Source organism: Excalfactoria chinensis, chromosome 5 (genome assembly GCF_039878825.1).
Source record: "Excalfactoria chinensis isolate bCotChi1 chromosome 5, bCotChi1.hap2, whole genome shotgun sequence".
NCBI lineage: Eukaryota > Metazoa > Chordata > Aves > Galliformes > Phasianidae > Excalfactoria > Excalfactoria chinensis.
The window spans coordinates 34,236,885-34,248,922 of NC_092829.1; the positions used below are offsets into that span (position 1 = coordinate 34,236,885).

General features: G+C 38.8%; 1 protein-coding gene across 9 annotated transcripts in view; it reads right to left on the reverse strand.

Moving 5' to 3' along the window:
* The window catches only part of PHF21A (PHD finger protein 21A), a 120,871-nt gene that overhangs the window by 67,081 nt on the left and 41,752 nt on the right, over positions 1 to 12,038 (reverse strand). The gene's annotated exons all lie outside the window — the stretch shown is intronic.

Here is a 12,038-nt window from a genome sequence, read left to right on the forward strand (position 1 = left end):
GTGTCAGTTAAGTGGGTCTCCTGCTAACTGAAGCCAGAAGGGAAGCTCACTATTAAACCACGTTCCTGAAAAGAGAAGTTGCATATGCTTTTAATGCTGGCAGAACAGCCACCTTTTAAAGATGTAAACAAGCCTACGAAGCTGAAGAAAGATTTTTATCATTATCAAGGCTTTGAATAATTGGCAATATTCACTGAAGCAACTTTTGAATAACATGGAACCCACAGAACAGTTCTGACAAGAATTACATCACAATTAATCCCATGCATCTGAGTATGTCCGATGTAAAACCTACTAGGAAATTATGGGATAAAAAGCATTTGCATCAGCGTTAATAAAACAAAAGGATAAGCAATAGCATAAACAACTTACCCTTTACCTACTAGAAGTACTACACAGGTTACTAAATTCATACTGTACATTAGTGCCAATGCTTTGATATCATGCTCAATTATTTTAGAACAGGTACAAGCTTAATAAATAATACTTTTTATGAACGGGTTATGCTTTTAAAATAGTATTTATATTCCAACTACAATAAAAATGGTGAAATATTTCAAGTTCTAAGCTCTTTTTGAAAAAAATAAATAAATATAAAAGGATGGTAACTTCCTTACTAATCAAATATAAAAACCTTTGTGTTCTACATGGAGCAGTGCTGCCACACTGCAGACAATCAGCTGTTACCACAGAAAAGCAAGCAGGTACAATCCACTGGCGTCCCATGCAGTTCTACTCTCCTGCTTCTTTGGGGCCATCCTTAGTAAACACTGACTACTGCCCACGTTCTCACCAGAGGAAACAAGTTTTACGGATATTGAAATTGACATTTACATCACCACAATGCATCTTCCTAATGCAAAAGATGGAAGCAGTGCTTTTGGATTTACTGGCCAAAAAACATGCCTGCATGTTTTGTTTTTGTCTGGGTGATTGAGGAAAAACACATTCTAAACCATCAATCTGTACACTACACCCAGCTAGTACAGCCAAATATTTTTAGAAACATCCATTTATTTCCTCCCTTTTAAGCACTCACTTTTGTGATTGACATTACATCTAGCAATTCTTGGTGACATCAGGAAAACACTTTTGCCTGGCAGACCCTCCTGCCTTTCTGCTGTGGGTGCCATCTTCACTTCTTGCAGCACCCGGAGACGTTTGCGTTCCAGGCATCGATTTTTATGGGTTCATGAATTTTTATTTATTTATTTTTTAATCTGACATGATACACATTCATAACAAATCCTAATGAGGCAACTTCAGTTCATAACATGCTCAAAACGATCTCTCCATCAAGAGATCAAGATTCGATTTGTAGTATCTCTATTTCCCATGCGAGATTTTTTTTTGGCTTAAAAATTAAGATCTTTGCAGAAACTTCATTCTTCACTACTGAAACAACATCAGACAAAAGATACGCAGCTACTTGAATGCATTTAAAAGTAATTTGGGAGGAATTATCAAGTCTCTCACCAGTCTTCCTTAAAGAAAACCATCATAAACTCCAAAACTGTTTTGTAATAATTAAATCTAAGGGAATATTTAAAGGAAATTAATATACACATAGTCACAGTTACAGACAAAATCTTTCAAATCATTTTTACCTGTATATATAAACACAAATTAGTCTCATTTGCTTCTGATATCAGCTCAATATCTGATCAAAATGAATCTTCTTCACTGTGTACTGTACACCAAAATGCTTTACACGGAAACTAGTGAAGTCCTTAATGCTATGGTAAAAGCAGAACTACAGCTAATGTTTGTGCACAGTTTGAATGCACTAAAGAATCCCAACAGCTCATTCCTGAAGTCTTACTGTATGGAAGAAGCCTCTATCAAACCAGCTTCCAGCTGCAGGACTCCAGCATCTTACAGAAGACAGTAAGCTGAGAAATTGGTTCTCTGTATGGCAGATAGAACAGAATCTTCACCACAGAACCATTTTCATCTGAAAAACCTAATGTAACTGAAAAGCCTCTTCTATTTTCAAGTTTGAGAGAACACTGTACCTTTAAGCCACACAATTTTAACAGCCCAGCAGATAGACATTAGGAGCTTAGCATCCTGGGTTCCCCCAAATGATTCACTCTGATAACAGGACTGTTTCTGTCTCTTGAGATTGATGACAAAACTTGGAGTGAGATGGAGAACCTATAAATGCAGAGTTATATGAGCTGATTGCTAAGGCATTTGCTACAAGCCCCAAGGTGTGCATGGAACTTCCAAGGCCAGAAAGCTGCTAACAATAGCCAGGCACATCCCCACTGCCCTTGGCTGGCTGCAGATCTCAAGCGCAAAGCACTGAAAATCTGCCATACCTAAATGAAATGATCCGCGGACAGTGTGGAACTGGAACAAGGCTCTTTAGGCCCAAGGACTGCTAAGTACTCACATTTCTAAAAACCTACAATAAAAAGATTTTATAACATATTTGAAAAGTTCATATCACATATTAGAGCTTATTTTTCTCTACGTATTTTTTCTCTATGTATTTTTCAAAGAAAACAAATAAGGTAAATGTGTTCTGCCCACTATAACAAGCATGACACACTTCTTTCCCCTTAGCAAATGCCATTACTAAGGTTTTTACTTACAAGGCAAATTAAAAGCTAGTTCATTTCTTCTTGCAGCCCAGCTCCAACCATTTTACATACCAGTGACCACTAACGTGGACACCCTGTCAACATTTTATCAGTGCAAACTTAAGAAGAAAAATCGTAAGCACTTCACTATTCCTAACAAAGGCAACAGAAAAGGAAGAATTAGGTTCTCTTGTCTGAACTGGCTACTGGGAAGTTCTCCCTGACTCACTATTCATCCCCTGGCATCCCCTGATATCAGGTTTAGCCTTTGTCAGCACCTTTCTCTACCTCCTGACACAACTTAATTCAAGATCAGTTCCACCAAAACATCCAGAGTTTTACACCTGCCTTTACCTGAAATTTACCTGTAATATCGCAATTAGGGGAAATCTGAGAAAGATGAAGCACCTTGTACACCAACATTAGCTTTCACTGACTTAGGAGGAAACAAACAGTAAAATTCACACTGGCTTGACTCATCTTTGAAGAAAATAAAATATCCTCATTATTTCTACTGACAGAAAATAAGCACTGGTCCAGCATCCACCACAACAAACATCCTGTGTGCTTATAAACTGATTGCAAACCAACAATATGAAAGCAATGCAAGACATCACATTTATATCAGAGCATTTCAAAAAGAAGCACGAGAGTTTAACTGAATGTTTCCACAATGCGCTGAGAGGTTGTAATACATAACTGGTATGTTGAAAAATACTGCCTGAGGCTAACTACCCTTGTCAGTTTTGTTTTGTCCTTGGCATAATACCATTAAATAAGCTGATTTTTGCTAATAAAAATATTTTAGCCTGTAACTACAGTGTTTTCTCTGACTTACTGTGCAACAATAAAAAGCACAGTTTCAGGAAGTGGCTTCTTTTCAAATCAACTAACTTGGTGTAGCAATTGGACAGATCAGTACAATGGGAAAGGTGTTACAACAAAGGTGTTATAAAGGAAGAGGACTGCTCACCCATATCAGAAGATTTGAGGTTCACAGCTGAAAGCTTCACCAAGGAGGGATCTCCAGAAAGAGATCCTTTCACAGCAGCAGCCCTTAAATGAGGTCTAAGAGAGGCACAGCCAGGCTCTACCCCTTCTGGTCACACAGCTTAATTGCCTACATCTGTGCTCCCAGGGTCTGTGCTGACCAGACCCTTTCCCCAGGCACTCAACCAGTGGTTCAGGCCATGACTCAGCAGTTACCATACACTTGGGCAGCAGAGAACAAATAGCAAACAATTTCTTGCATCAATTCTAAATGTTTGACACGCTGTCTCTCTTATCCATTCCAAAATTCAACCTAGATGGGGAGCAAACAGCTGCAATAAAAGCCAAAAATACATAAGGTTTCTGAGAAGCAGATCCCTGGATTTGATTCCCCTTCTAACACTTAGACTCAGTCAAAATACTGTTTCTTCAGCCATGGAGTTCCTTTGCTAAGGCATGTAGAACAAAACATGGTAAGTCAAATCCACAGGTCCTAACAGCTGGTCTGGCAAGTTATGCTGTCTATTCAAAAGTAAATCCAATTATTTTCACAGATCAACACACTCAAGTGATTTATTGTACTCTTCAATGACTGAAGGCGTTAGTATGAGAATTACGAGAATGCAGTTAAGTTTCCAGTTTTGTGGCTGACTGACATAGTCACACTTCTGTCTTGCATCCTTCTCCCACTCTAAACATCAGCCATGTTTAAGAAAGACATTTCAGCATAAAACAAAAAGAGACTGCTGCTCATCCAGCCACGCTCCATTACTTGCATTTGCACCAGACTCATTTCTCCTGTAGGGTTGGCCATCTCTCTGGACATCACACCTCTCTTACACAGCGGATCCAAGACACATCTTTAACTACTGTAAGGTGGAATGATACAAAGATGATAACAGATATTCAAAAGGTTATTTATAACTCACCGCCATGGATGCCTTCGCTGGGAAATGCTGAGGCAATCTCCACCAGGGAGCAATCTCCAAGAGAGATGCTGCCTTAGTGGTGGTCAGCTCTTAAATGAGGTCTAGAGGAGGTGGAGTCAAGCTCCACCCCTTCCAGGAGCACAGCTAAATTACTCTCACCTGTGCTCCCACAGGTGACCCAACACTTGCCTCAGCTGATTAATCAGAGGTTCAGGCTGTGATTACCAATTTCCTACATACAACTACTATCAAGTATTCCCATTAAAAAAAATTAATTTATCTGGAGCCGAGGGTTCCCACAAAAGGGTTGCATCCTAGCACAGTGAGATTTTGATTTTACTTGGAATGTCTACTACAACAATATTATCTTCCAATTTCCTTTTCTAAATTGTGCATTTTGCTTAACAGAATGGGTTACTTTAACTGTTCCTGCTTACAAAAAGAAATCTTTAGATTTAATCCCTTTCCCTGAGCACCCAATGAAGACACTTTAAAAGATGTTATATAAAACATCCTAAATCCCAGTCATCACAGCCTTTCTCCCATTCTTCTTTCAGGTATAAACAGGCATTAAAATAACTACCCATGTGTGAGGTTACTCAGCAAGGCAAAATATACAGGAGCAACTAATAAGCAGCTCTCACCATCAGTAGGGGATTTTCAACAAAATACTGTAGTTTAACTGCTTATTTTCTATCCACAAGGTCGCTTTCCAAACAAAGCAGGCATTTTTGGAGATATAAGCCAAGGCAAGTAAAGATTAAAAAGATGCATCCAACGAGTCTCAATTCAAGAAGTTCTGCAGCTGCATCCAAATCTGACTTAAATAATGTATGAATTCAAGAACTAAAAGTTGAGTAAAAAAATTATTGCTAAAGCATGGGTGGCAGATGGAGGGCGTGGAGGTCTTCAGTTTGTTTCTTCCCCCCCCCCCTTTTCTTTTTAATGATATACTGAAGTGGTTGTTTGTGATTCCTAAATTAAGTTATTAGATATTCAAAAATGAATTTCAGAAACTATCAGCAAGAAACCTAAATGGACTTATTTTAGGAGAATGGGAAATCCACACTTGGATGCTAGCGTGGGTTTAATAAAGATTTAGCGTTACAAGAGGCCTGACAAAGCATAGCAATATTTCAGTCAGCCTATGAAAACGATTACAACATCAATTTTGCAAAAGAGTTTGGGGCAAAAGATGCATCGGGGAGAGCTGCATGCACTTTGCCTATCTAAAGTCATATGTACAACATTCATGATTTGTTTCAGGCAGTACATCTTGAGAATATGAAGATGGTAACTTGATAAGAAATCATTATATTCACATTTTCACAATATTTGGATACAAATTAAATGTCAAAGATTAAAATAGTAAGCTCACACAGATCTCTCAGACAGTCTAAACAAGTGCTGCTCACCCTGATCAGAAGGTTCTAAAGGTTCCTATGACTCACAGAGGCTGTCAGCTGGACATAAGGAAGAGCATGCTTTGATGAGAAAAACTGAGCGACTACTTCAAACTACCTGAGAAGGAAATCTACAAATACTCAACTCCGGAAAGGCACAAAATTGCTTTCGTATATTTTAAGACTGCTTTATAAACAGTTGGCATAAATGGATGCTACAGTTACATGGAAATTAGAATATCTATCATTCATGCCATTTACTTAAAAATAGATAGGTGTTCAGTAATGTGGATAGGTCAGATAAACAACTGGAACCAAAATTAAGCATCACTTGCCTCAAGTTATTAGTTACTATACATTCAGATAGCGTATTTGCACAGTGCCTCCATTACTGACAGAACTGGCATTTTAATGTGCCCTTGATGGAGCTTGGGGAAAGGAGAGATTAGGAACTCCAGGCAAAACTGACAGAATTGAGCAACTTCATTGTTTATTTATTTCCATAGTTTACATACTAATACCCTCAAAGCCTTCTCTGGGTATACCTAAAACAAAGGCATATCTCACCCACCTTTTTATGAACAATGCAAATACATTTTTAAGCGCTCTTCCCTCCCTGCTAACTGTATTGCTTCCCTCCCACTCCCTCGTCGTCTTACACTTACTTTCCACTCACCAAAGCACAGCAGCATTTCACACTTACAGAATATGACTGAACATGTTTTGGGTACAATTTGCTGATAATGTGTTCAAAAAGGCTCCATGAAAATTCACCTTTTCTATGAATAACAAGCACGCAAGAAGAGCAGGCTCATAGGAGGCATTTGTGCACATTACCAATCCTTTTAGTTCTCGGTTATGGAATGTGGAATAAATAGAGCAATGTTAATCCCATTCCTGACCATTTTTAAAGAACAACTTTCCTCATCCAGTCTAAACCTCATGTTTACATTTATACAAGCATATAAAACCAAAGGCTAGATTACAGTACCGTTCCTAAAATCCCTCCAAAACCTCCTTTCCTTTCACTTGTTACTTAGTGACAAGGTTAAAAGGAGTCTTACCCAGAACACACGGGATTTGAAGTAATCTAAACTACTTCAATTTGCTCTAAAGCTTTAAACACAAGCAGAAGTTAGTAGATTCATGCATAACATCTATTGATAATGAGAATCTTGTTTTCCAATGTGCACTTTACCTGGTGAGATTCTAGTTTCAAACGTTCTCCTCAGTAAAGTATGCTAAACTTCATCCAGTACCCTGCTCCAAAAAATATAAACAAGTATCCCCATGCTAAAACTATTTAAAAATACTTTTCCACATCACTTCAATTTCAAAGAACTGTATACACTTACAAAGATATCTATGATTCTATGATAGTTTATTTTTTCAGCATCAGAGGAAATGCATTAGAATATGAGTCTGGTTTTCACAAGATTGTTTTCTTGAAGATTAAATTAATTGCTCTGCAACTAACTATAGCAAGGCACTTCCAATTTATTTTCAGAAAGAGAGAAAGGAGTACGGCATTTCTTTAGCATATAGTAAAAAAGGTGATGGTGATAGGCATAAGGTCAGAAGATTGCGGTGTCTGGCTGGAGGCCTGTGACTAGTGGTGTCCCCCAGGGGTCTGTGCTGGGTCCAGTCTTGTTCAACATCTTCATCAACGACCTTGATGAGGGGATAGTGGCCACCCTCAGCAAGTTTGCTGATGACACGAAGCTGGGAGGATTGGCTGACACGCCTGAAGGCTGTGCAGCCATTCAGAGAGACCTGGACAGACTGGAGAGCTGGGCAGTAAGAAACCGGATGAGGTTTAACATAAGCAAGTGTAGAGTCTTGCATCTCGGTAGAAATAATTGCATACACCAGTACAGGTTGGGGGAAGACCTGCTGGAGAGGAGCTCTGCTGAGAGGGACCTGGGCGTCCTGGTGGACGACAGGTTGGCCATGAGCCAGCAGTGTGCCCTTGTAGCCAAAAAGGCCAATGGCATTCTGGGGTGCATTAAAAAGAGCGTAGCCAGCAGGTCAAGGGAGGTGATCCTCCCCCTCTACTCTGCCCTGGTGAGGCCTCATCTGGAATACTGTGTCCAGTTCTGGGCTCCCCAGTACAAAAAAGACAGGGATCTCTTGGAAAGAGTCCAGCGGAGGGCCACAAAGATGGTGAAGGGCCTGGACCATCTCCCCTACGAGGAGAGACTTAGGGAACTGGGTCTGTTTAGCCTTGAGAAAAGAAGGCTGAGAGGGGACTTGATCCAGGTTTATAAATACCTGAGGTGTGGGAGCTATAGTGGCGAGGCTGGTCTCTTTTCAGTAGTGCGTGGGGACAGGACTAGGGGCAATGGGCTGAAACTCCAGCATAGGAAGTTCCGCACGAATGTGCGCAAGAACTTCTTTACAGTGAGGGTGACGGAGCACTGGAACAGGCTGCCCAGGGAGGTGGTGGAGTCTCCTTCTCTGGAGATATTCAAGACTCGCCTGGACGCCTACCTGTGCGACGTGGTGTAGGGAGCCTGCTTTGGCAGGGGGGTTGGACTCGATGATCTCTAGAGGTCCCTTCCAACCCCTATAATTCTGTGATTCTGTGATTCTGTGATTCTATTCCTGTAAGCTTTCTTTCACACTTCAGACAGAATGTTGCTACAACTTTTCTTAGAAAGTATGACAAGCAGATGTAGAAACTGCTCCATATTTGACATGATGCTGGTAAAAAGCATTTGTTTCCTGCCCTCTTCTTCCTATACATTTCCTCAGTCAAATAAGTCTGACCTTTTTCATGCCACTGGAAAGTACTGTGGTGATATGAATCAAGTGATGCCACATGTGAAAATGCATCTTATTTCTTAATTAACAATATAAGAAAAGCAGCAGGAAAAAAGGTGCTACTTAACAGGTGAACTTGGGATGTAACCTTACATCAGTCCTGTTCCATAACAACTTTTCACTGATGTCACAGATAGTAATTCCAACTCAAATTCCCAGAAGGAAGAAAAAAAAAGTACGTGTTACTAAACATCCTCCTGGAAAAATTCAAGAACACATTCTTTATGTTTTTACTGTAAAGGACACATTTAACACAAACAAAAGCTGAGCGGTGTACAGGCAATCATAGGTAAACCCCTACTAAACAATGCCAAGGAAAGGCACTATTCAAGAACACAAAGGGAAGAGCACTGAAGATTCTATTACTTTCTTACATGTGAAAATAACGTTGTTTTTAAAAGCATAATAAAAAAAGAACTATGCAGCAGTAGAACTAGCTCCAATTTAAAACCCACGCTTAGATTTGGGAATTAAAACTTCTGATAGAAGTCACTCCTGATTTTGCTTTATTAAAAGAGATGGGTAAGGGTAGGTTAGGGGAGCAAGAAGGAAATCAGTTTTAAGAGCAATGCAGTCTCAACTGTAACACTGACATTAATAGCTGAGGAGCAAGACTATTAAACTGAATTCACCTTAATGCCCCAAGTTTAGAAAAGCAAGGTAAACCCAGCTTAGAACGCCATGATAATAACGGAGAGACTAGGAGGAGAAAATAAGTGTCAGTATCATTCATTTTTACTGCCCTCTAAATGCAAATTATGTTCAAGAAAGTTGTTTTTTTGTGTGTGTTGTTGTTTTGTTTTTCTTTAAGTCTGTCTTCCATATAATAACACAATCAGCAGACATTGCTCCATCATCTTCTAGATGAAATCAAAGCACTTATTTTCACCATCTCCAAACTTTCAATGACCATATGTGTACTTGCCACACCTTGTGCTGGAAAAGTTTCAACCTGTATCAAGTAACATATTTCTGTAGGTTTAAGCCTAAACACAACATAGCCTACTTGCTTTCTTTTCCCACTTTGCCAGAACTCTTCCGTGTCACAAACTTCTGAACAGAACTATCATCATTAAATCTCAGTAAGAGATATAAGCCACTACGAATCACTGCAATGACTGCGCCAATGTCAGCACTACTCTCACAGTGCTTCAGAAATTGAAAGGGATCCTAAAGCAACTGAAAGCTTTTAGCTCCACAACTACTGACTTGCTTCTTGCGCTACGCGTCCTCATACAACTTCATTAGATGAAAGTGCAAAGAGAAAAGGCACATTAAGTTTGCATAACATTTCACAAGCCAGAAAAAAGTCAGTATTCCACTTGTATAGCTTCATGGTCTCAACTCCACTCCATAGCCTCAGAGCAGGGACATCACACTGGCTGGAGCTTTAATATTTCACACTTCATTAGAAGCTGATCAAATAGTGACAATTAGGCCTCCCATAACTGTCCATAGAGCAAGCGTTAGGCCCTCAGAGCTTATTCATTGGATATTATATATCAAGAGTACTTGGCTCTAAACAACATTACAGATAACAAATCTACTTTACCATCTTCCTCATGCACTGGACAACATAAAGAAATTATTTATTACACAAAACTGCACATCTCTCCATCCTGTGAAAATTAAACTATTGGATAATATTCTCCCCATAAAACAACTGATAACAATTCATTTCTTATTCTGAGAGAAACAAAGTGAAAACAGAGATAAAGGCTTTGTTGCAGCCTGTAAAATGCTATTTTAACTCCTCATATTTACTGCATTCTCTGGTGTAAGTACAATCAGAAACCTGCTTTTCAGAATCTTTTGGAAACATATCCCATGTTAATCTCCATGAACAAATGTGCTTCAGCACTCTGAGCTGCAATTTTCAGCTGTGTATGAAAGTACATATAGCTGTAGTTTTGGAGGTAAATAATTTAAAGCATTGTATATACTAATACGTATTTGACAATGCGAGTTTAAAAGTTATAAAGCAGTTTAAAAGTTTCAATAAGATGTGCATCTTACTTATCTTCCACTGTCTCACTGCCCAGCCCTGCTGATCATGTGAACTGGTAGTCAATATAAGTTGCTTCGTGGCATCAAGGCAAGCTAATTTTGAAATTATCACGGGCTCCCAGAGCTTCCTAGAGAATTCTGAAGCTGCTGTGAAACACAGCCACATGCAGAGGCTCATGCTGGTTTTAGAGAATAAATCATCTTCAAGAGAGGCAATGCCATCACAACAGCAAAACCTCAGTTTTTGTTGAATTAGAATTCTCATTAAAAAATCATTTGCTTTATTATCCTTACATGTTCTTTGCTAGACTTATTGTTCCAGTACCAAAACATACAATGTTTTTTAGTAAACAATGTTTCTAGACAAATGTTTATCACTATCTACTCCTTTTCTTAGGAGAGGCAGTTATTGAAGACTGAAAAACAGGGATTCTTAAAGCAGGCCAGATAATGACGGATGTATGTAGGTATCTAGATGTGACACTGACATAACTATATATATATATATAACTATGTATATATATATATATTAACCTATTTACACATTTTAAAATGCCTCTCATCTTCAAAAGGTGTAAGCTATTGACCCCAGCAGCCAACCTAATTCAGTTTAGTTACTCACACAATAGCAATAAGAGTCAGGGACCGCTAAGTCAATTTAATTTGGGGGCAACTTCTGTACATGAATGTTTTTCTGTTGTTAAACACAAAAGAGAACAAATTTCCAGAGGTATCAGTGTTATTTACTTTTCTTCTAGTTACCCACAAGACGCATCTTCCAGTTCTAAAGTGTTGCTATAAAGTATACAGTCGTAATTATTACTAATACATAAAACCTGTAGAGAACTACTAAATGGCAAATATAAGACAATCATGACGCAATTTATCATGGTAAAAGGAAGCAACAAGTCTCCAAGTTGTCTATTAGGTATCTATAACTGACACACATTTACTTGGTCTTGACACAAGGAAATACTCCAGAATACTCATTTAAGTGCACAGTCTAATCCAAGGAAAACAGAACCTGAAGATTTGCCTAAAGCAGGATGTTTTGGTTTTGTTAAAGTTTCAAAATAACTATATAATAAGTGACAAAATTATTTCATTTTCCCAGCTCCCTTAACGACAAAGCAATAGTTTCAACATTAAGAAAAAATTCATAGCTTTCACTGATTACACTAATTGCTTTCGTGATGGACTTGTAATACTCATCGTGTCTTTCACTGAGAGAAATCAAATACAATCCAAAGCACCTGTTTCCCTATTCTTATTTTCTCCACTTCAGCAACTTCAGCAGT